This window comes from Anomalospiza imberbis, chromosome Z (assembly GCF_031753505.1).
Source record: "Anomalospiza imberbis isolate Cuckoo-Finch-1a 21T00152 chromosome Z, ASM3175350v1, whole genome shotgun sequence".
Classification (NCBI taxonomy): domain Eukaryota; kingdom Metazoa; phylum Chordata; class Aves; order Passeriformes; family Viduidae; genus Anomalospiza; species Anomalospiza imberbis.
The window spans coordinates 33,017,633-33,043,398 of NC_089721.1; positions in this window are offsets into that span (position 1 = coordinate 33,017,633).

The window sequence follows — 25,766 nt, forward strand, 5'->3', positions numbered from 1 at the left end:
TTACACTGATAAATTGCAAAGGTTCCTTCCATCTTTGTTCAAACCTGAAATTTTTAGTCACATTTGCAGTCCACCATAATGTGTTGTAAGTAATTTTTGTGTGTTTGTTTGTTATGTTTTTCAAGGCTGGTAAATATTTTTTCTAAGTCACTTTTTCCACTAGAATAATTAAAGTCTCATCTAAATGAATTAGAAAATCTAGATTTGAGCCTTGATATTTTTTTTAAAAATAGCTGCACAGTGATTTATGACTTTTTTGTCAACATCTTTCAGCACCATGCTTCTACCATTGTTGCTAGCTCTTTTAAACTGTATTGCTCTGGACTGTAAGTGTCAGCAGAAGCTATTAATAGAAAAATGGCAAAACCTAAGAGACCCTAATATAATGCCAGGGAAAATGCCTAGGAACGGAGAAACCTCTGACAAGAGGTTCCTATAGGGTTATTTTCTTAACAGTGCCAAAATATGCAATAGTTGAAACTGAGCACTCTGGTTAAGCTGGTTTTATTTGTGGCATGATGCTGTTACCCTGTATAAAAGTCTAATTATAGTCTGTGTTTGTAGATCAAATTACTGACACTATAGTATTAAAAAAAAAAAGCTGTTTTGAAACATGGTGTAATGTAATACTTTATATACCAGCTCATTTGAGAGGGGTACATGAGTGAGTGATTGATTGTAAATATTTTTCACATTTCCATCACTGAGCAAGACTTTTGACCTTGCAATTCAAGATTTATATCATCTGGATGTGATTTTTTTATAGCTATGATCTTGAGATCTGTAAGGTCTATTTATTATAGCAAATTCAGAAAATTTTACCTTGCACTTCAGAAATCTGCCATATCATAGCAAACTTTATGTTCCATGGAGAATAGACTAGTTAAGTCTTCTTGTGTATCAGAAAGAAAAGAGAGGAAAGAATGTAGGGAGGGAGAATAGCATTTCTCCTTAGCCATATGTCACTATTCATGTAGCTTACATTAGCTATATTAAAGACTTTTCAGAAATGCCTTTGATTCTTATAAGAATGGCTGGGGCAGGGATGCAGACAGAATAAACTGAGTACATCAATCTGAAATAGTTGATATTTTTCCCAGAAAATAGTGAAATGTGGAAAGAATGTTGTAAGATTGATCCTTGGGGCCTTAGGGGTCCAATCCAGCTAGCTCTGGACTCCCGGACCTTTTCACACTCACAAGGACAAAAGTAAAAGATTGGAGGCATTCTTTCCTCTCGGGACCAGAGCCTCACTTTATTCTGGATGGGAGCTGCCTGGGGCAAAAGAGAACGAATGCCAGATGGCGGGAGATTTTAGCCCAGGGAGAATGGGGCGGAGGCACAACTGATAGGAGGGATGAGGGGAGGAAGTAACCCAGGCTAAGACCACCACCACAAGGCTCTGGGAGGAGAGGGGGAGATACAGAACAAACCGCTTGGTGCAGTACAACAGAATGTGATTTTTGTGATGTTCTTCCTAACCCATTTCATCAGTTTTTCCAGAATCCTCTGAATGGCAACATAGCCATGGATTCTCAGTCCCTTCTCCCCATTTTGTTTGATATTCAAACTTGCTCTCTCCTTATCCAGGTCATTTTGGATTCAGTATCAGTCTCCAGGTATACCACTAGTGACTGGCCTCAAGCTGGACGTTGTGCCTCTGTTCACAACCTTTTTTTTACCTGGCAGTCCTTTTTTAAATCCACCTCACTGTCCATTTATCTACCTGATACTGTATCTGCATGTTTATAAGGATACTATGAAAGACAGTATTGAAAGCCTTGATACAGTCAAGATAAACATATCCACTGCTCTCCACCTAGCCAGTCATCACCTTAGCCAGTATTTATCACTGTTTTGCTTATCAAATGCTAATATTATGAAACTCACTCATAGAATAAAATTTTGTGTAAAGGCCAGTACCTCTAAATTCATCGTGCTTGGTAGCAAATATTTGATTGATTTCACTTGGTGATGAACATGCTGGAAACCTTATGGTAGTTAGGGCTCTGCAGGACCAGGCCATAATGTATTAGGCACTGCCACAGAAAAAAAAAATCATTTTCAAAGAGTAAAACAATTGCTGGTACCATGCTTTTTAACTGTGTAACACTGCGGAATTTCATGGAACATTCATCTTCCATCTTCCATAAGTTAATTTCTGAACTCTGGAATACCTGATGTGTGAAAAAAACAAAATTTTAAGAGCAGAAATCTTGAGACAGTTACAAGTCAAAGTGATGTGGTGGTGTCATCCAACTAAACTGCCATTAGATTTTACTTTGACAATAACTTGTTTATTGTTATCAAGGTTAAGAAGTAAAGAGTAGGTGTTAATCACTGGAGATGCTACCTATTACTTGACAACTGAGACATGAGAGTTTAAATCTATTCACACTGAATTCAGCAGGAATTTTACTAATGCTTTTAATGGAGTAAGGGGTTGGCCTTCATTTATAAAGAAAATCACAGAACCTGCAGTACTAGTATAAGAACTGCAAGGAGGTATAATTTATAAGGGAGATTAAGGAGGTATAATTTATAAGGGAGATTTCTTAAAACACAGGACCTAATCTTGAAGAACTAGCACTGGCATAATTCTTTCAACAGTTAATAAATTAGAACAGGGAAACCCATGGTTCATAAGTAAACAACATACAAAGTAAGAAAGACATGATGAAAGGGATACAAAAGTTTACACAGAAGATGGAAGCATTCCAGTTTTAGAATGTGGGCTGAGTACATATGCATCACAGCATTAAAGCCCAGGTTTTAGACAAAATTAAAAACACTATAAAGAGGAAAATTTACAGATTATTCCAGTAACAGGGAAAAAAAAAAAAAAGGTCTAATTTGTGTTTAAATGATAGTTTCTGAAGACACAGATGAGCATCAGAAGATGGAAATTTGATAAATCAAAACAATGAGCAATGAATTATTGAAAATAATTGTGTGCATACAATCATTACCTGATATTTGTTAATATACAAGTATCTGCTTTCTGTGGCCTGCTACTGACCTGCTGTTTTCTAAATTAGCACAGGTACTAAAACTGTAAACTGGAGATTTTCTTATGGACTCATCGTATAAGTTTTAACAGCTCTTCCCTTTACCAAGCATCTCATAGTCTGATAAGTGTTTAGCTGTAAACCAGTGCCCAAAGAACAAATTAACTCATTTTTTTGCTTTCTTGAAGACATTAGTGATGAAATGAAAACACAAAACCCCTTGAAAAAGTAGGCCATCTGTGACAGCATAGATGTAATTTGGAATGATAATAAAGAAACAATGCTGCAAAAAGTATGCAGCCCACTAGTGTGCCACTGTGAGTGTCACTCTTCTGCACAAAACAGTCACTTGGAATTTCATAGTGACAGAGGGGTTTGAGCCTTTCACTCTGTAAGCAGCTAGGAGACTTTGTATAAGTGAGCAGGTTTTTTTGTAATCTAGTTATAGCAGAGCAGTACATTACATACAAATCAAGTAATTATGAAAAAATATTAAATAAAACTTTTCTACAGATGCAAATAATACTGATCTCAAAAAATATTGTAAGTATTTTACTCATTGTCAGAAGGTATTCAGAAATCAAATGCCTTTATTGTGGTTCATCAAATATAAACTAAAAACAACAAATAAGAATAAAGTTGCTTTTTGTTGTTTTTGTCACCATCATTAGGATGAAAATAAACATTACAATTAAAAATAGGCATATTTGTATATGCCATTGTGGTTAGTGATGTCCACACAAATTGCTGACATTTGATATCTATACCTGGATGCACTATCCCTGCCCTAGCCCTCTTACTGGGGGGTAGAACTTCCAGCTTTCCATTGCAAGACCAATCATATTTTTTTCAGGGGTGGGAGGTGCTTTGGAGGCACCCACTGTCATGTTATCGGATTGGATCTCCATCCTCATACTCACTTGAATGGACCATTCAGTTTAGGGGGACACTTTCTTTTTGTCTCTCCACAGGGCAAGTGATTGAATGACCATGGATGCAAATAGGGCAGAGGTACTCAGTGCCTTCATAGCCTCTGTCTTAACAACAAAGACTTGTGAAGAGATTCAAGGAGAAGAAGGTGGATGCAGATCAAGCCAGAGTTTCTTTGGGTGAACTTGACCCGTAGTATATCCATGAACAAGCTTCTTTGAAGGTTTCTGAGAGAGCTGATCAATATCTTCATATGGCTGCTCTTTAGCATCTTTAAAAAAATGAAAATTGGAGGATGTCTGAGATGTTTGAAGGAAAAACAATTTTACACTTCTGTGTTGGTTTTGTACAATCTGGTCTTTGGTAGTGGAGGGACCACAGAGGTGGCTTCTATGAGAAGCTGCTGAAGCTTCAACCATGTCTGGCGGAGCCAATCCCTGATTGCTTGGAAGATGGACATGCTGCTGGCCAAAACTGGGCCAATGAGAGAGGCTGGTAATGCCTCTGTGAGAATGTATTTGGGAAGAAAATCAAAACAGTAGGGGGACACAGGTTTTGTTCTTGCAGCCAGAGAAGAGGAGGACGTGAGAACATGTGAGGAAAACAACATGGCGGCACCAAGGTCAGTGAAGGAGGGGGAGAAGGTGGTCCAGGCACCAGAGCTGAGATTCCTCTGCAGGCCATGGTGAGACCATGGTGAAGCAGCTGTACCCCTGCAGCTCTTGGGTATCCATGGGGGATGCAGAGTTCCATGGGAGAGATGCCCATGCTGGAGTGGGTGGATGTCTGGAGGAGGCTGTGATCCAGTGGGAGACCTGGTGGAGAGAGGGGGCCTTTGCTACCAGGGTGGAGCAGCCTGTCCTTGGAGGACTGCACCCGTGGAAGAGAGACCAATGCCACAGCAGTTTTGCAAGGACTGTGTGCTTGTGGGAGGTACTCAAGTTGCAGCAGCTTTGGGAGTACTACTGCTCATAAGATTGGAGCCATGCTGGAGAAGTTCTTGAAGGAGGGACCCCACAGCCTCATAGGGGAAGGACTCCTCTCCCTCAACAGTGGAAGAAGATCTTGAGTGATAAACTGACCAAACCCCTGCCACCTGTCTCCTTGAGCTTTTGGTGGGGAGAAGGGAGGGGTTGGAAGAAAAAGGATTTTCTTAAGGTCTTATTTTGCTTCTCAGTATTCTCCTCTGAATTTCTTGATAATAAATTCACTTTGTACTTCTAAGTTGAGCTTGTTTTGCCCTTGGAGTGTTTTCTCCTGGTCCTAATCCCAACTCTTGAATCCTTAGTTCAGTTTGAACTCAGAGTTCAATTTTTCTCTCCTCTGCCAAACTGTGGCAGGGAAGGGTGAATGAGCAACTTCCATGGGTGCCTGGCATTTTGCCAGTATCAAACCCTTGACAATGTCTAATCAAAAAGTACCAAAATAACTATCTGAGGAAGTACAAGCTAGTCAACCAACTTTGATACTAGGGTAGAGTGGTCTTGGTTTGCCAGTCTGAGTCACAGCACCAATTAACATAGTAGGTTGAGCACTGGCTGAATGCCAGTACACCCACTATAATTATTTAATCATTTTCTGCTGTGAGATAAGGATTAGGAGAAGAGCAAAAGCAGGCTCAAAACTTTAAAGAGTATAAAGAAAACTTTATTAACAGAACTAAAAGAAGAATAATAAAAATAAAAATAAACCTTCAGAACATTTCTTCTCCCCACCCCCCACCTCCTCTTTCCTTTCCCACTGACAACATAAAGAAACAAAATCTGGGACTTTCAGCCAGCTTGCCACCTCTAAAAAAGTCTTTCTTCAGTTTACTTAGGGAGAGGAGTCTCTCCTGCTGTGCCATGGAGACCTTTCCACAAGAAACAGTTCTCTTCTGGTTTTAATTTTCACAGATAGCAGCTGCCCAGCAATTGACAATCATGAAGTCCTTCTGCCATTTGGTAGTCTTCCCACAGCTACCACCATGGGTCATCTCAGCTTACTGGGGTGCAATTTTAATGATAAACTGTTCTAGCATAGAGACAAAAGTTCTCTTCATCTGTCTCTGAGAAACAGAGGTCTTCTTCTTCTGTCCCTGGGTTAAGGTTTATCGTCTCTCTCATCTCTCTTGTCTCTCGATCTCTATTCAAGCTTCTAATCAAATCACAGCTACTTCAACATCTGCTTGCATCAGTACTGGTGCCCTTGCTCCTGGCTGTGGTTAGAATGTCAATCCTCCCAATGCATTCCATGAGTTAAAGCTTGGCTCTTCTTTCTTCCCAGATGTTGGTGTCTCTATGTTGTTCTCTTCACATGCCTTCACTTTTACTTTTTTTCTGATTTGGGAGAAGCGGCACCCACAGGTTTATCTGTTTTAAAATGGAATTTTAGAGTACTGAAAGAGTTAATGTTACCTGGGCCTTGCATTAGGAAATGGCCTTTTGCTGTTGAACACATGATCTCTGCCAGGCAGTGGTGGCATTGATTTCAGCTGCATAATTTCCAATGGCACCTGGATGGTTCTATTAACAGCATGATTCTGGCTGCCATGCTGACGGGCTGTTGGGAACATGGCAGCGGCGGCAGGAAATGGCCAGGCAGAGTCTCAGCAGCCTAGGCTGTGGCCCGACCTGGCCCAGCCCCGAGCTGCTCCTGGGGCCTGGTGGGGCAGGGCTTAGTGGAGGCAAGACATTAGCAGCTGAGGTCCAGCCTAGCTTCAACCTGGGCCCTGTGGCCTCCCCTACCCTGCCCAGCCACTGCTTCAAAAACTGGAAACAAGACATAGCTTTTCCTGCTCGTCTTTTTTTTTAAATATATGGATTCGTAGGGTGATTCTAGCTGGTTATTGGTTCTGTCAGCCATGGAGGAAGGGGTAATATTTCCACAGGGAAGGTCACTTCCTTTTTCTTACCAAAAAGACTCAATTGAAGCAAATCCAGGACAGGTCATAGAGTGGGTCTTACTAAAAAACATTTCTGTGCCTGTGATTGTTAACCTTGATTTATCAAAGGTAGAACATGCTTGACCTATTGGATTTCCTTATGTGAAAAAATAACCAGACTTTTGATCATCAGGAGCAAAATGGGTGTCATTTACTTCAGCAAGGCTTTGACAATCTTCCACAATACTCTGTCCAAGTTATGGTGATACATAGTCTGAATGGAGAAAAATAGATTTGTACGAAACTCATTTGATAGGCTCAGCAGGTTGAGTTGAAATGAGCTGTACTCTACCAGGTTGCTGGTAATGAGTGGGGCAACAAGCATTATGGAATGCCTCTATATAAGGTGTTCCATAAACAGCAGACAAGGGGATATCAGTTTTGTCCAGAGGAACCTGGAGAAGTTGGAGGAATGAATTGACATGAAATTAATTTTATTTAACAAGGATAAATGCAAACTCATACACCTGGGAAGGAATATATCCCTTTATAACTGTACATGCTGGAGACTCACCCCTGACAAGCAGCTCTTCTGTAAAAGGCTTGTAGGATGCGGTGGATAGTAGGAGCCTGTGGTGTGTCCTGGAAGCAAAGAAGACTAACAACAAATCTGTGAAAATGGTGGGTTTCTACAGACTAGGGGCCATTTAGCCTGAAGAAGAGATGGCTTTAGGGGAACCTAACAGCAGCTCTTTGGTGCTGTCAGGCGATTGAAGAGGCACCAGGCAATCTGTTCATTTTAGGGTCTGGGGAAAGGCTGAGAAGCACTGTGCGGGTGTTGTAGGTTGGGTGCTGAAACAAGAGAGAGTCAGATTGGATCATTCAGATTACAGTTCAGCAGCAGAGCAAAGCAGGGCCAGAAAAGTTTATGTTATTCTGTTTATCTAGTCTGACCTCATATCCAGGACAACTAGAGGGAGATTGAATTGGAGATGTCCTCAGGTTTCCATCAGCCTGAGTTGTGTGTATGTTCCTATACTATGGTCTTGTTTTGTATTTGTGCTGGTAGGGAGGTGTAAAATTTGGGGCAGCTAGATTATAAAAACAGTATAGGAGTGGTCAGTGGGGCAATCAAGTTGAAGATGACATCTCAAGAACCCTTACAACAGAGACTTCCATTGCCACCACATAGTGATGGATTGCCCTGTCTGCTTTGGCTACTTACATAAATGCAGTCCTATGTCAACACCACAGTAAATCAGTTTTGCTTTCAACAAAAAGTATCTATACAGTAGCATTATGATGTAGTTGAATCAATTTAGTAATTTAGTCAGTTTTGTAGGAGAATTTGAGATAGATTTTGGCAGGCAAAGGCAGCTTTATATTTCTTAATATTTTCTTCTTCTCTCATGGTCAGAAGGTCAAATTCATAATTGTGGTTTTGGTATTGTGTTATTTGTTGGTGTCACATGTGGAAGGAGGTTATATGTGGGATTATGTATATCTTTAACAGTTGCTGTTGTTGATAATATTATCATTGTCAGATTCAGAATAGGGTTAAGAAAAAACTGTACTAAAAAACCTAGCACTTATAAGTTGGTATGAAAGTGTAAGTATTACAGTTTTTGGTTTTGTTTTGGAAAAGAAGAGGTTCTAGCCCTTGTGAATGTGAAAACAAACTTCTGAGTGTCTGAGTCACACAGAGAAGTCTAAATATTTCTTTAAATTTTGAAAGGTCTGATTTATTCCTGACACCTTTATAAAAGTTTGGAATGTGACGGCAGAGCCCCAGTCAAAAGTTGTTTGAAAAGTATCAAGAAAACCTTCATAATACCTTCAAAGGAGGCACTCAAAATGTTTCACACGGCATGTGTAGAAATGTAAGGGGGAATGACATTTCTGTAGTTTCTGATTCCCCATTTATCTTGGCATTCGAAAGCTGAGGTAGGAAGACAGCGAATGTAAGTTCTGATTGTAACAGGGCAATAATCAATTGCCTTGTAGGGGAGAAATGGCCTGTTCCGGCTTTTAAATATTGCATTGAGGCAAGCCTTTTTATTGCTTTCTCCTAGGATTGTCTCATTCCTGTAACTCCTATTAATGCTTCTGCACACATGCACGTTTAAAACGATTTTTTTTTCAGAAAGCAGATGCTCTAAAATCTATTCTAATCTGACTATTGACAATATGCAACTAAAGAAAGTAGGATAAACTTTAGAGTCTAATGGCTTTTTCTTAATTTAATGTCTTTTCCTACTCCCTCCAAAGCAGTTTGTTTTGTTTTTTGTTTTGTTTTTTTTTTTTTTTGTTTTGTTTTGTTTTGTTTTGTTTTTTTGTTTTTTTTTTGTTTTTTTTTTTGCAGGGTGCTTTAACCCATCCTCTGACCCATTAAAATCAATCTGATTCATTTTCCATTACAAAAGGTAAAAGCTGTATGTATTTCCAGTCTCTTTTAACTGTATATAACTTCATTGCCTGAAACTTAATCTGTTAAATTATTTCTGAGCTTTAAAAGCAGGCTGATATCTGGCACTCTTATGGCACTCCAGACCCCTTAGGATTTGCATGTTTCCATCCAGAAGAAATAACACGTAACCAAAGTTAAAACCAGACAATCTAATTGTTTCCTAGCCTGTTTGCTTTCTATATCTCCAGGTGTGAAGTGGAAGAATCTGCTGAAAAGGTGAACAGGAACAAAAAAAATATATATAAAAGGGTTTATCATCATAAAAAGTGAGTTAAATAGAGTGGAAGTTTCCTGATGTTTCTTGTGCAATTTCAACTGGCCATTTGCCCTAGGACAAATGGATGTGGAGACTACCCTAATGAAGAAACTCTTTTGGATCCTATTGCACAGTAAATTAGACAGTGTCTTGGACATCTGTGTCTGAACTGACTTTTCTTTCCATCAGAAGTTTTTGAAGACCTCTCCAGTAATGGTGAATAATAATTAAGTTCCAACACAGTCTTCCATTCTGCACCTCTGAGATCCTTCATCTGTGACCTCCTGTATTCTTCTCTTATTGTTTTAGGGTATAACTGTTTCTACATTTCTACAGAGGTTTCTCCTTCCAGACTTCAGCTACTGAGGAATAAATGATAATGTGCTGTGGCCTTTTGTACTAGCACTTCACAGTCCCATATGAATTGCAATTACATTTTCTCTTCTGGCATGTGTGGCCCCTCAAGGCTTTACACAGCTGATGATCTCTGGCAGGTCTCTCCAGAGTACCAGAAACACAATTGCTGAGATGAACAACAGCTGCACATTCATGTACAAAATTATTTTTCATGCAAAAAGATACCAGAATTTCTCCTGGAAAAATTAAAAAGAAAATCTAGAGATGAGTAAGATATTAGTGACACAAATACTGTTTTTTTCCTATTGAAAACCCATTCTACTCCTACTTTAACAGTATACAGTCATAACCTATACTTATTTAACATCTGTGGAAACTGCTAGTTAGTCATTCAGTGATCTAAGAAAAAAACATGGTGAGCACCATATACAATGAAAGGTGTTGGCATTTATATGTTCCTCTTGCTAAGAAAAATGTTTGAAGTGAGTGGACTTCTAGAATTAAAATAAATGTGTCTGAGAGAACATAGACACCCAAATCTGGAGACAGGGGATATACTGAGCTACCTTGAGAATATCCAGAAGCTGTATTCATTATTTATATTCACTTTTGAACATGTTTGTTCATAAACCTTCCAGTCAGTTTAGTAACAAAACCTGAATGAGCATCTTGGTCTTGTGATTTTTCTTTGATTCCTGTTTTGTGGATTCAGCAGTACTGGGAGGAAGAAAAGTCTGTGCAAAAAAGCAAGGAGTTTGTTCTAAGTGCCCTAGGAGTTCAATGAGATTCAGAAACCTCACAAAAGAAGAGCTTTAAGAAAGACAACCATTAACACTCTAAGAAATTAAAACACTGCTTCACTGAGAACTTTTGCATTCGGAAAAAATATCTTCCCCCATTGTCCCAGTTGTATGGATCTATAGGTAAAAGTTTTGCCTTGCCATTGTTAAACTTGCAATTGCATTGTTGTCTGGCGCTTGTGATCTTTTGTTATCAGACCAAACAAATTCTCAGTGTGTTATAAAACACACATTTAAAAAGCGTTCATCAAGTTTGTTTCCATCTTGCTGAATGAAGGAAAGTAAGAAAATGCCTACAAAACAGGGTATTATCTTTCTAAAGAATAATTACTTTTTTGTTTATTTGATTGATTTGCCATGTCTTTGTGCTCAATGTGACTTGTTTGTAAACAAATCTCTTGGCTGACCAATACTGGAGATCACTGCAGTATTTTAAGAAACATTAATGCCTACTTTATTGAGCTGTTTTGAAACTTATATTACATGGTAGATCTGCAAGTGTGGAACAGCAGAAGCCTGGAATCAGTACAGAAATTAGGTGAAAAATATTTGCTGAAAAAGCAAGTTGCTTTTAGAAATATCATTTGACATTATTTTTGACCATCACTTCTTTAAAACATGACTCCATCGCATCTTCAATGACATCTTCAATGTCATCCTTTTGCTGACAAAAATATGTATGCGAGGAGTGCTTGTTTCCTAGACATAGAAGAAATACAGCCTTTGAAGAAGTCTTTGATAAAACAGTCTTATAAATTAAAGCAACAACAAAAACAAATCCATAAGAAGTCTGTATCCTGAAAATCCCCAGAAAACACGTCTGCTTTTCTTTCCTCACTATATTCTATAGTATTGAAAAATTACTTAACTTTTTAGTTTCTTTATTTTATTTGACTTGATTCACTTGCTCATTAAAAAAACATTGTCCAGAATCTGTGATTTGGATGGTAATAGAATCTTCATTTTAATGCAATTTTTTAGATTGCATAGCATGCAGATACCAAGGTCTGAAAATAGGAACTTAGAGCATGCATGTCACATGATTCTTAAAATACATGTGTTAGAGAGCACATGAATATTTTTGGTGAAAGCTGCTAGAATATTCTGATCAGGCTGAAACCTGTAATATGATGACTAAAATGATGGATCCACCCTGTACATGGCAAATGGGAAATTACATAGAACTGTGATATTATTGGATCTATTTAGCGGCTTACAAAAAATTTGGGGTGAGCAAAAAAGCAGAACATTATATAAGAACAGAGATAAAGCAATTCAGTGAAAAATTACATGAAATTAGAAGGAAAATCAACCTTTGATAATGACAATCTTTTACCTAAATGTAAACTTCCAGCTGGCTAGGGAGGCCTGTTTATGTAAAAATGAGCAATCCCAGAAGAAAAACAAATTAAATTACAGGAAGCCACTTCTTACCAATTTAAATTAGTTCTGTATTTTCTGCTGAAGTGATCAATTTTCTTTTACTCAAGTTATTAGATTATCTCCTGAGAGATTTTCAATTTCTTTGCAGCTGGTGGGTTCTTGGATAAAACAGAGGATAGAATTCAGCTCACATTTTTTGAAGGGTTTTGGTATCTTTCAGGATAAAGAATTCAATGTAAATGTAAGATTATTATGTAGAAGAAGTGCTGTGAACTCGGAAAGCAATTAAAAAGACAATGTAGAAATTATTATCAGGTTCATGAACAGAAATGAAGACTAATGCATCTTTTACAGTAATTGCAAAATGCAAATGAGTAACAATGCTTATTTATAAACTATTATCAGTATTGGCTGTGATGTGTTTGGAGATAGAGCATATTTTAAAATGAAAGACAAAATTGCTGGAGCATCTAAAAGAAAAATAATAAAATCTACTAAATCATGAATTTGAAGGTTATCATTTGGAATCTGTATGGTTAATGACAGTCAAGGAAATAAATAATATCTGTTTATGCAAAAGCTTTTAGTTGGGTTAAATATTAACATGATATATTTCTTATATGAGATTGTATAAATTTTAGGACAATAAAATGGAAATAAAATCACCTGTATTATGTTATCAGTGGTAATATTATTCTGAATGAGCCACCAGGAGAGATTTATCTGAGCTTAGCAATGTCATTGTACCTGATATGGCTATAAGAATATTAAATGACAGTTAAACTTGTACTTTGGCAAATCTGTGCGCAGAAAATAATTTCTCTTTGAATCTTGCAAGACCTGATTTTACTGAATTATATTAAAAATCAGAATACTTCTGCACAGTATCTTTCTCCTCTACATGTCCAACACAGATATGTGTGGAAGGTAGAAGAAGAATTCATTGAGTAGTGGTGGTAGAGGTAGTTTTTATATGTTCTTTTCCATGTGAATTTTAATTTTACAAAATAATTTACATTGATTGTATGCTTAGACCCATAGCCCTGTGCTAGGTTATTGTTTTGGTATATGAGGCCAAGCTAATCTTCAAATGATCTCACTCAAATGAGCAATTATATATAGAAAGTTATGCTGGTTTGGGCTAGGGTGGACTTGCTTTTCTTCATATTAGCAGCTTTGGCACTGTGTTTTGGATTTGTGCTAAAAAGAGTGTTAATAGTACACGCATGTTTTTATGTCTGCTGAGTAGTGCTTACATGGTAGATTGGAGGTTCACAAACAGTTGGCACAGGACAGTTGGCCCCAGCTGACCAAAGGGACATTTCATACTCATGGCATTATGCTCAGCATATGAACTGGGGGGAAGAAGGAAAAGAGGAATAATTGAAGTGATGGCTTTTGTCATCCAAAGTCACCATTACTCATGATGGAACCCTGCTTTCCTGGGGACAGCTGGACACCTGCCTGCCCATGGGAAGTGGTGAATGAGTTAAATATTTTTATTTGCTTGCATGTATGACTTTTGCTTTACCTAGTAAAATGTCTTTATCAAAACCCATGTGTTTACTCAGGTTTACTTTTTTTGGTTCTTTCCCCCATCCCACTGCAAGTGAGTGAATGAGCAGCTGTTTGAGGCTTAGTTTCCATCTGGGCTTAAGCCATGAGAAAACCAAAACATCTTCCTATGGAGACAGCTGATTGAGGATACTGCTACTTTGCTTTCGGTCATTACTGAAAGATTGTAGAGATGAGTGGGGAAAGACAGTACCTTCCAGTATCTGAACGGAGCCTACAAGAAACTGGAGACGAGCTATCTACAAGGACATGTGACAGGACACATGGGAATGTCTTCAAACTGAAAGAGAGCAGGTTTAGATTAGATATTAGAAACAAAAATCGTTTGAGGGTTTTAAGGCATTGGAACAGGCTGCCCAGAAAAGTTATGGGTGCTCCATGCCTGGAAGTTTTCAAGACTAGGTTGGATGTGGTTTTGAATAACCTGGTCTAGGGTCTTGGAACTAGGTGATCTTTGAGGTTCCTTCCAACCGGGGGATTCTGTCATTCTGTGTTTCAAGGATTCAGTCTGGAACACTATGGCTTGGATAGCTGACCCACTACATGGGCAGAAAGACTGGGGAGTTTTGAAGATAGAGGGTTGTTTTTGTCATGCTGTATCTGGAGGTCCGTTATAGAGAATTTCTTGGGATCTGTCTTGAACCTATCCCATACAATATATTATGTTCTTCTGTGGTTGTGTCCTCACAAAATTTGTGGGTAAACCAAACAAGGATGTAGTTGATAACAGCTTTTTACAAGTCCATGTGCACCTTGAAGGAATGGACCAAAAGGAATGCTATTAAATTAAACAAGGATAAATGTTAATGTCTGTGATAGGTATGGATTAACTCCTTTTAATGGTACAGAGACTAGCCCTGTGTATTGCCTAAGTGGTGACTAACTGATAAAAAACTGTTGAAAAGGCCCTGAAGATACCAATGGACAGAAACCTGATCAGAAACATAGGCAGTAAGTAGATTGAGGAGGTGCTTCCTTGATCATTTCCTTGACACCTTATATCACCTCTAGAGTACTATATCCAGTTTTGCAACTGTCATTCAGATTATTTGTGTCTTGGAAGAAGTTTAATTTACTTGAAGTAAATTTAAACAGACGACTACAAAATCTCAAAGAATAACACCTCTTTTGTTTTAATTAAGTAGTTAGCAGCTTTTTAAATGTAATGCTAATTTTTTAATGTAATCTGCCTTACTCCAAGGTACCTGCAATTTTCCCATGCCTTTTTGATTTATTCCTACTACTGTTAATGGAAAATAATACACACAAAGAACAGAAGAATGAAATCTCAAACTAAACACTATCAAAGAAAAGAAGAAAACCACCAAGAAAGTATGCATAAATATCTTAATATAAGATTAATTTCATTTCAGTGATATGTTTAGGTCAGATTTTTATTGACCTTATTTTTCTAGTGATTTTGTGGTTCATAGTAACGAATAAAAATTTAGTAGGAACTCAGGTTTAGATTTGTACCACCAGCTTCTTAACCATTGTAGAACTACCAGAATATGTCAAGTGCTCAAGTACGTAAAGTAGTTGCTGAGAGCAAATTTCAATCACACTGATATTCAATTGCAATAATAATTGATAATTTTTTTAAAAAGTTACACATTTTCAAAAGCTGCTAAGAATGGTTTTCAACTGTTTTAATATGAAACCAAGATCAACCGAAACATTCAAACTTGAGATAATATAATCATGGTAAACTAAAATGCAAAGATGATGGGATAAAAGCGTGATACATTATGTATGAAGGAGCATATTCTTAGAGAAGTGAATGAACTTAGCACATCTTTACAAAGCAGATAAAGCAAACAAAATATCCTTCTAAATCAGTCTTACAAGGAAATATCAATACTGAAAGTTTAGGCCCTTTTAAAATTTATGTTTCCTAAACAATAGAAGAGGTCTGTGGACTGTCTCTTTTATTAGATTGCCTCTCCAAGGTGGGCTCCATGTCTAACAGGAGCCAGCATTTTGCTGTTGAGGCAAAGAAGGTTAATGGTATCCTGACCTGCAATAGGAGAAATGTTGACAGCGGCCAAGGAAGATGATCCTGCCCCTCTACTCAGCTCTAAGATGGTAAAGGGACTGGACAATGTAATTTAAGCAAAGTTTGAGATGGCTGGGCTGTTCAGGCTGAAAAAGTGAGGGTTCAAGGGAAATATTGTCAATATGTGCAAATACCTGAAGAGGGGCTGCAAAGAAGACAGTGCCAGGCTCTTGTCAGTAGTGCTTAGTGACAGGCCAGGAGGCAATGCCTGAAGCACAGGAAGTTCCTCCTGAATGTCAGAAAGCACTTTTTCACTGGAAGGACTGAGCACTAGCACAGGTTGCCCAAAGTAGTGGTTAAATTTTTTACCTTAGAAATATTCAAAAGGCATCTGGACATTGTCCTGAACAACATTTTCTAGGTGATCTTCCTTGTGCAGGGGTAGTTGGAGAAGACAATTTTCAGCAGCCCTTTTCAACTTCTTCCATTCTATGATTATGTGATAAAAGCAGTGAATTAGTAATAAAACCCAATTGCTTTTCTAAATAAATAAAGTGCTTTCTAATTTTGGCAAAATTATGTACAATTTTACTTGCATTTTTTTCTGCAGATATTTAATATTTTTTGTTGTTTACTACTTTATTTATTTATTTATTTATTTATTGTTGCATCATGGTTTGGTGTTTAGGTTAGGGGTTCTGATCTGTTAGCTAGCTGTGATCTTTGTGCCCCCACTCACCCCCTGTGTCTCTTCCCCACCTCCCCCCACAGCTGTTTGCTCCAGGTCCCTGATTGTTGGAGCTTCTGCCATCACTCCTGTGACAACTCCCCATCCTGCCTGGAGGGTTTGGTGCCCGTCACTCTTATCTCTCAACCCTGTCCGCCCCAGAGCTCAGGGTCTGCCCCAGTCGCGTTCCCGTTGGACGCTGTGGTCCACGTCATCGCCACGGCGCCTGCCCCCACTGGGTGGGAGGGCCTCTGCTCTCCTCACCCCACCCCTGATATAATCCCATGCTTTGGAGTGCCCACCGCTGTTTTCCTCACGTGCCAGCTGGAAGCAGGTCACGGTGCTTCATTGCAGCTCCTCGCGGCAACAAAGGACTTTCAGCCTTCCACACATGGGCAATACGGACGTTCCTTCACTCTTTACTGGTGTCTCTCGCTCGTAGTGGCGAGACTCCGCGGCCAACCTGCGGCGTCTCTCCGTATTGTGGACCACGACACCCAACGGGGACAGGACTGGGGCAGACCTTGGGCTCTGGGGCGGACAGGGGATGGGAATTCGGAGTGAGGGGCACTTTACCCTCTGGGCAGGACGAGGAGTGGTCACAGGAGTGGCTCTAACAGCCAGGGACCAGGAGTGATGATTAGCTGCGGGGTGGGGGGGGGGAAAGAGGAACAGACACAGGGGATGCACAGGGGTACACAGAACATGGCTAGCTAACAGATCAGAACCCCTAACCTAAACCCCAAACCTCAGTGCAACAGCCACCCCCACCCGGACATTGGCACAGAGCAGAGTCTGGAAACGTGCGGCGATCCCAGGTCCCGGAGAGAGGCGGTACCGCTCTAGGTGCCGGAGCTGCCCGGGGACTGGGAAGACACAGCGAGACGCTGCGGTCTATTAGTTCCTTTTAGAAGGCTACTAATTTACAGAAAGAACCTACCACAAGAAAATACTAAGAAATTTTTCAGTATTTGCATTTCTTTTTTACTTTAAAGATGGATATACCTTGGTGCCGAGACACATTATAATGACCTCTGAACATCTCAGTGGAATTGTGAGTGGCATCATTCATCTTAGTAATGATGTCTCATAAAGGAGGCATGTATAAATAGGTGTAAATCTTTAGACAGGTTTTGTGAAGAACAGAGTTATCCTTTATCTGAGACTCTAAATTCAAGACCTTCATAGAAACTTCAGTGTTGTGTTAAGTGTAAAAACGCTATTGCCATCTTTGATTAGAACGAACAGATTTTCTCCTCACAGACATATAATTATTCGAAAACACGATTTTTAAATTGCTTTGGTTTTATGCAAGTAAGATTAGTTCAGTCTTTTGATTAATTGTTTAGGATTTATAAATAGCAGGAAAATAACTTTTCTGTATTTGTACAGAAAATAGCAGAAATGTGCTGTTACAAATATAAAATTTTTGGCTACTTATCCCCACCAAAATCTGCTGTAAAAGTCTGTCTGTAAAAATGCTGATCATTTCTTCAGGCTGAGGGCCTGATAGTTGTGTTCTTTTCATGGATTAAATAATTACTAATTAATTCTCTCCTGCATTTCTAATTTAAACAGCGTAGTTCCTTATATTATGCTACACAGGGATTTAGTGCAGCTGTACAAGAAGCGGTTCACAAGGAGTGATCCTTGTGCATAAAAATTACATCTTCAAATGTGCCTATGTCTTGTATGTGAGTTGAGCATAGCACCAACACAATTCAATTAAAACTCACAATGGCTTTATCATTGTGCTTAGATCAAATAGCTGTAAGGAATTCAATTAAAAATTATTGATGGAACATACTGGTAGTATCTGTTGTTTAATACAGAGTGGTTTATCTTAATTTATATTTTGGTCTATATTCCTCTATTTGTCTTCACAGTAGTGTTTCTGAGTGATTAATAACTACTGATAGTATTCAGGCTTCCCTAACAGTGTGAAATTCAACTGCAGAAGCACGTGTCTGTATTGCTGCTTCTCCCTTGGTCATGCAGATACTATGGCTGAAGGTGTTATCACACAGTTTCTAGTACTTAAAAAATGTTTAATGTATGACTAATTTTTGATTCTCTATGAAGTGAAATGAAGTGTGTTGGCATGGGCTAGCCAGTGCAGGATGCCAATCTTAGAAGCACAGAGCAGTTCGGGTTGGGAGGAATCTATAATTAATTGGTCCAACTCCCCTGCCGTGGGCAGGAACACCTTCCACTAGACCAGACTGCTCAAAGTCCAAGCCAGACAGAACTTGAACATTTCCAGGAGCTTGAACATTTACCCATAGCTTCTCTGGGTAGTCTGTTTCAGGGTCTCAGTATCAGCATAGTAAAAAATGTCTTCCTTATGCTCTATCTAAAACTAGACTTTTAATTCTAAAATGATTGCCCCTTTTCCTTACAGGCCTTTGTAAAGTCTCTCTCCATCTTTCTTATAAGGCATCTTCAAGGGTTAAAATATTTCCATAAGGTCTTTCTCTTCTCCAGACTGAACAACCCCAATAATTCCATCACCTGAAGGGTGCCTACAAGAAAGTTGGTTAGAGCTTTTTTACAAGAGCCTGTAGTGAAGGGTCATGTCTTCAACTAAAAGAAGGTAGATTTAGGTCCACTAATAGTTATTTTCTACTTGCATATTAGTGAATTAAGAAGATACCCTTGATATATCTCAAGAGTCTCCTGGATAGCTTATGTCTTGGAGTGTTGCTTTTCCAGCAGATGTCAGGATGACTGAAGTCCTGCAATGGGATTAGAGCCTGAGAGTGTGTTTCTTGCTGATGTAAGAATGCTACATTACCACACTCCCTTCTACCACACAGCCTCCAGTAAATACCAACCACAAGATTTCCTTTGCCAGCTTGACCTTTAAATTTTTACCCATAACTCTCAACCCATCCATTGCTGCCTTTCAAAGGGACCTTTGTTTAGATTGTTTACAGACAAGACAGCCTCTCTATCTCTCCTTCCTTGCTTGTTGCTTCTAACAACAATAGCAATTTTTGTTACCTGTGTGTCTTGGTTTAAGCCCAGCGCTACAAAACCACTCACACTCTGACCCCAGTGGAAAGCAGATGAGAATCCGAAGTAAGACTTGCATTTTGAGATACAAACAGTTTAATAATGGGAAAAAAGTGAAATAGAATAATAACAAGGATGATGATTATGATAATAAATTAGTAAAAGAAAAAAAGAGGAAACCCAAGGAAAACAAGTGATGTAAAATACAGCCACTCACTACGCGCTGTCTGATGGCAACCCCCATAGTGCACCATGACTAGCCCCTGTTACAGGTAGCTCCCTCAGTTTAAATACTGGGCATGATATTCTGTAGAGTTTGAGTCACCCACCCTGTCCATGTTCCCTTCCAGCACTTTGTGCACTCCCTTACTGCCAGACCACAAGACACTGAAGAAATCCCTGACTAAAGGTAAGCAATACTTAGCAACAACCAAAACACTGATGTGTTATCAACAGTATTGCTATACTGAACTGTATCAGCTACTGGAAAGAACTAAACTCTGACCCATTTGAAATTAGGACCATGCTATGTGCATTGTTATAGAAACACTTTGGTAGGGCTTTTGACTGTCACTCTTTCAGAGAAATACACCATATTTGAGCCCCTGGCTACACCCCGAGCCACCAAGACATTCACTCAGTGTACCTCTCCAGCAGGACAAGGGGTGAAAATAAAATGGACAAGATCATGGGTCATGGTACAGACAGAGAAATCATCCATTACTGTCATAGGCAAACCAGACTTTGGGAAAATCAATTTAATTTATTGCAAATTAATATGAGAATAAGATTGTGAGAAATAAAATCAAATCCAAAACCACCTTCACCTTACCCCTCCTTTCTTCACAAACTCAGCTTAAGTCATGACTCTTCTAAGTCCTCCCAAACAAAAGCAGTGCAACAGTCCATCTCCGCTGCTTCTTCCTCCTCACACTTTTTTCCTGCTGTAGTTCTGTGTCTCTTCAACAGAATACAGTCCTTCACCAATGTCTCCAATATGGATCTTGGACTGCAGTTCTTCAGGAGTAGTGTGGGTCCCCCACGGACCAAAGTTACTACCAGAAAACCTACTTCTGTGTGGGCTTCTCCATGGACTGCAGTTCCTGCCCAGAGCCTGCTTCAGCTTGAGCTCAGGCTGCGGCTTCTTTCATGACATCTATACTTGCTCTAGCATGGAATCCTCCACAGACTTCAGGGTGGATATCTGCTGCACCATGGTCCTACACAGATTACAATGGACTCTCTGTGATGTCATTGAGTCTCTCTTGGAGCCAGCTGGAGTTGGCTCTCTTGACATGGGGCAGCTTCTGGTGTCTTCTTGTAGGAGCCCTTATCATGAAAACCTTGCCATGAAAATGCAATACAGACCTATATGACAGGTGTTCCCCTTGATGTCTTGAGAGGCTACCTAGAACAGAGGCTAAAGACTGTTAAAGAAATAAAGTAGGTTTTATTAAAAAGGCCTTTAAAGGACACACCTTGGGCAGTACAAGAGCCTGGCCAAGGCTACACCCAAGATGGGTGACAGGTCACATGTTTTTTACACTTCTGTAAGTTTTGGTCAATTTACACATTGGGGTTAATTGTCCGATTACAGGTTATGAAGTCACATCCTCCCAGATTGCTCTCTTCAGTTCACTGTTATTTATATTTTTTCAGCCTGAAGCTGCCACAGTGTCCTTGGTTCTCAGTCTGGAAAAGGATTGTTCACTAAACTGTGAAGAGAACTTGCTAACACTTTATGTGAAGTTCAGAGTTACACACTAATGCAGTACAGAATCAGGAAAATATGAAAGCTAAAACTTAAGGCATCACCCTCTTAATGCCTAGTTCATCAGCAGCCCCTGTCTCTTTTCTATTACTCAAAATCCCACTGTTTTCTCCCACTAAATCTGGAGAAAACTCTACCTACCCTTCTTTGAGGGTAACCTTTTAGTTTACCCTCAAAAAAGGGTGCAAACTCAAGCCATAAACTGCATCCTCAGAAATATTGCCAAGGACTCCTTTTGAAAGGTTTTATCTGAAACAGAAAAGGATCTTAGGAACAGAATTCTAATATGCAAAGTTTTAAACTCTGCAGGGATTATGCAGCTGAACAAGCATTGGCTCTGGTGTTTGTGCCATGACAGTGTCTGTGTAAGTGCTGGTGCCTTGGGTGTTTCCCAGTGTATTGGAGAGGGATGAATGCCAGGGTGGAGGCTTGTGGCCTGGATTTCTCTATCTCACTCTTTTCTAGCTCTTTTCACACCACTTGTAGTCAATTACTTTTTTTTTTCTTTTTCTTTTTTCTTTTTCAGTTTTTCTATGTGTTTGCAAGAGTTCTAAAATCGTGAACTTTTGGAAACTTTTCTATGCTTTATATGAAGCATTGTGATCAAAGTCTCTATGGCAGACATCCCTGGGGTTCATCTGCTTTGTGTTAGAAGCCTTATGTTGGTTTCCTCCTTCTATTTGTGGCTAAATTTTAAAAGAAAGTTTCAGGCATTTGTGGAAGTGACTCAAAGTCATTCTTCATTGCCAATTTAGTTACAGCTCACTTGGCGTTTTGAACTGCTTTAGCAACTGAGTGCTATTCTTTTGGAATGAACTAGAAAAGTATAAGCAGCAGGTAAAATATATTAAAAGCTACATTCACACAGATATTCTCACCGTTAAAATGATCATAATTTTCCAAACTCACTTGAGATGTACACAGTATGTATCCTTCCTATCATCTTTTTGATATATTTTATAAAGTTCTCTTAATTATAATTTTTTTCAAAATATCCATTTTCCTATTATGTAGATAAAATACTGGAATGTTCAAAATGCATGTTCAAAATGCAGTTTCCCTCCTTGTGTGATATTGTCATTATCAGTCTCTGTAGCATTGGAACAGAATGACCTAAAACAGAGCTTGAAAGGCTCTAAGGTCCTTCACCTGTCCTGCTATTCAGTATCTGCGCTGAGCAGATTCATAGTTGGGTGAGTTTCCCTGCTCCTCTCATCTCTTTTCATCAGTCACCCTCACTTCCAGAGACACATTTTACCTGTAATTCTACAAATCATCCCCTAAAAACAAGCAAAAATCAGCCAAACAGATAAAGCAGCTCCTTAGTATTTACTCAGATATGCAGTGTTTGTGTGTTCATATGAAAATGATATCCATGTGTGTATATGTATGGGCATAAGCAAGTTTATATGTGTGTGTGCGTACATAAACGTCTACAAAATGTGAAAATCTATGTGTTATTAATTGTGTCTATGTATTATAACCCTGTATTCAGAGAATGTATGTCTCTGTTTCTGTTTACAGATTTTTTAAATTAAATACATTAAATGCAAACTTTAAAAAACAAACAAAAATAGTTCCTTTTGCCATATTGTGTTATAAACTGAGAATGGGAGCACAAACTGCCATAAATTAGGAGAGAGATTGCTAGATAAAGGTCTAGCAAGAAACTGATCAAACAGGAGAGTATCAGAATAGTATATGCAGATGTGGCACATGTCAGTTGCTTTTGAAAAACAAGTTCTGTATACATATCCAGTAACCAGCTTTTCTTCCAGACTGATCATCATTTCATTTTGTCCCTAACATGGAGTAAGTGATGACAGTATTCCAATTCCATGCAATTAGCTGCTCTGGGAGATTTTAAAACTTTCTTAAGACAATGGCATATTCTTAAGGCTCATTCTACTTCCTTTCCCCATAGATTTTTATACATCAGTTGTCCTATGTGTTTGCCAGAGTTCTGAGATCATGAACTTTTGGAAACTTTTCTATGCTTTATATGAAGCATTGTGATAAAAATCCATATAACAGAATTATCCCTGGGGTTCATCTGCTTTGTGTGAGAAGCTTTATGTGGGTTCCCTCCTTCTATCAATTATTAATGAATATTGTTAGCAAGACAGGATACAGTGTGGTTTCTAGCAGTACTAGCTTTCTTTTCTCTTAACTGGGGTGTCTTAAAAGAGGTTGTTTCAAGGTTGTTGTGGTTGTCCAGGCTCAACAGCTGAGGAGGCCAACAGCTTGGCAGAGCACAGCAGAAGAAATTCTATACTGAAAAGCTGTAATAACACTCATCTTTTAAGAGATTATTGTGTTGGGAGCTATTGAAGTCAGTGGATTTATTTACTACATGCCTTTATATCTTAGCTTTCTTTTCTTTGTATCTAGTTGCAGTGACCGGAAAGTGATTTTCTTCTTTTTTGCAACCTCCCTCCAAAAAAGACTGAACTAGATCAAGGCATTAAACCTTACAACATTTAATTCTTTGATATATTCTATTCTTTTTGAAAATTTTCGGACTCCTTTTGTAGAAATCATGACCTTAAAATGTTGATCTTTCTCGCTTTTAAAATATATTTTAAATCTTTTGTCCTAGAAACATTATTCATAGAGGGCAGACTATGTTTAAGCAACATGTCAGACTATCAATAATTTAAAAAAAAGTTTTAATCAATTATTTGCTGAAATAAGTTTAAAGACTAAAAGACACATAACACTTGCCATTTTTTTTCTTGAAATATTTGATTCATGGCATAAGAAGGAAACAAAATAATGAAAAAAATCCATGAATGGGATTTTTTACATGGGTATTTTAGCAGGTTGTACCTGTCATGATTTGACACTGGCCAAATTCCAGGCACTCACATATGTTTATTTCACTGCTCACACAAAATGTTATTGTGGATTACATTCATCAGAAAACAGTATTGCTCAGGTCTTGTTCACACACTGGGATAAAAAAAAAAAAAAAAACATGGTGCTGTCTTTCCTACATTTTTAAAAATATTTTGTTGAATTTTGTTTTGCTTTTCAAAACAATATTATTTATTTCAGATCTATGGTTTAATTAAGCTACTTCTAGATGGAATTAAGGCAAAATTTAGCATTAAGATTATAAACATAAGGAGTTACAGTAATAAAATCAGTAAGGAACCTCTGGACAAAGATTGTGGGAAATTTAAGAAATCGGGATGGCAAAGAGATGATCAGATGATTAGAGCTAAATAAAGTGTAATTAGTAATCAGGTATCATAAAGGTGCTATACATTCAAATACAGACATTCTTGCTTCTGATGCATCTGTCTTTACACTACATAGATTTAATACAATGTGCAAGAAGTAGCCTACTGGATCAGGTCAAAGATCTGTGCCCTAGAATTATGGCTATAATAAATAACTTTTAAAAAGAGTAAGAAAAGGGTAGTGTGCGAGTTTTTACTCAGAACATTTCCTCTCTTTGCAATTACTTGTGGCTTTCATAGTGCAGACTATTGTTTTATGTGATAGCCCTCACTGTATTTTAACTCCCATTTGTTGGAATTTTTTTGACATATGTAATCTCTCAGTATCATTACTGTCTGTAAATCTGTAGTTTGAAGAAATACATTAGAAATAAGAATGTTGTATAGAAGCAAATATGGATAAAATTTTCTCAAAGTTTTTACATACTTTTTTGCATTTTCAGTAGGGTGTCTGCTTGGGACTTGGAAGATTTCTAACATTATTGGTTTGAACTAACTGCCCAGTTACTTTAGTGCCCTTGTGCACTTAGTGGTGGTGAACTCCATGGCAAATGTTTACATAACTGGGTGTTGAGGATGATTTTAAGTCTTCCAGCCAAGCTTTCCACTGCCTGCTTCAAGGTGTGCTTGAAAACAGCTATGCCAGTAGTTGTCTGGGGAGAGCAAATAGCTGCCAGTGATGGGAAGAGTGAACCTTTGATGCTAAAGCTTCAGAGCTTTGTAGCTCATGTGGAAATTGACATTTTCCCACACTTTAACAGATCCCACCACTCTCTAGATGTCTCCTGGAGTGAGGTGGAATTTCTGTCAAATTTCCTGGCTCCAAGAAGATTCTCAAAATCCTGAGGGCACTAGACTTTGAAGTTTAGGCATTCCCAGTGCTAAGATTTTGAGGAAGTATTAATCTTTATTAGCTCAGTGATCACAGAATTGGTGCAGATGACATAATGAATCACTGCTTCCTAGTCAAATTAAACCTCAAAAAGCAAGTACCCCACACACACTCTCAACCAACCTTCAAAAGCCCCCTTTTAGATAAGAAGCAGAGGATTTCTTAAATGAAATGCAAGTCTATAAGATCAGGCGATTATGAGCTTGCATGCAGATTGAATCATTGGACAATCTCAGAAGACATACCTTCCCATGACAGCTTCAGCTGCATTTATGGAGCCTGAGGACCTCTTTGCTCTCTGCAGCTTACTGAGCAGGGGAAGTAGAGAGTGAGGTGCTGATCATTCCTCCTTGACATCCTGTGATAGGATGCCTGGGGTGGATTCACAGAGGCATCAGGGGAGATTTAGATCCAACAGTTAGGAACCATTTCTTTGGCAAGAGAATTGCAAACACTGGAGCAGGCTTCTGAGGGAGTTGGT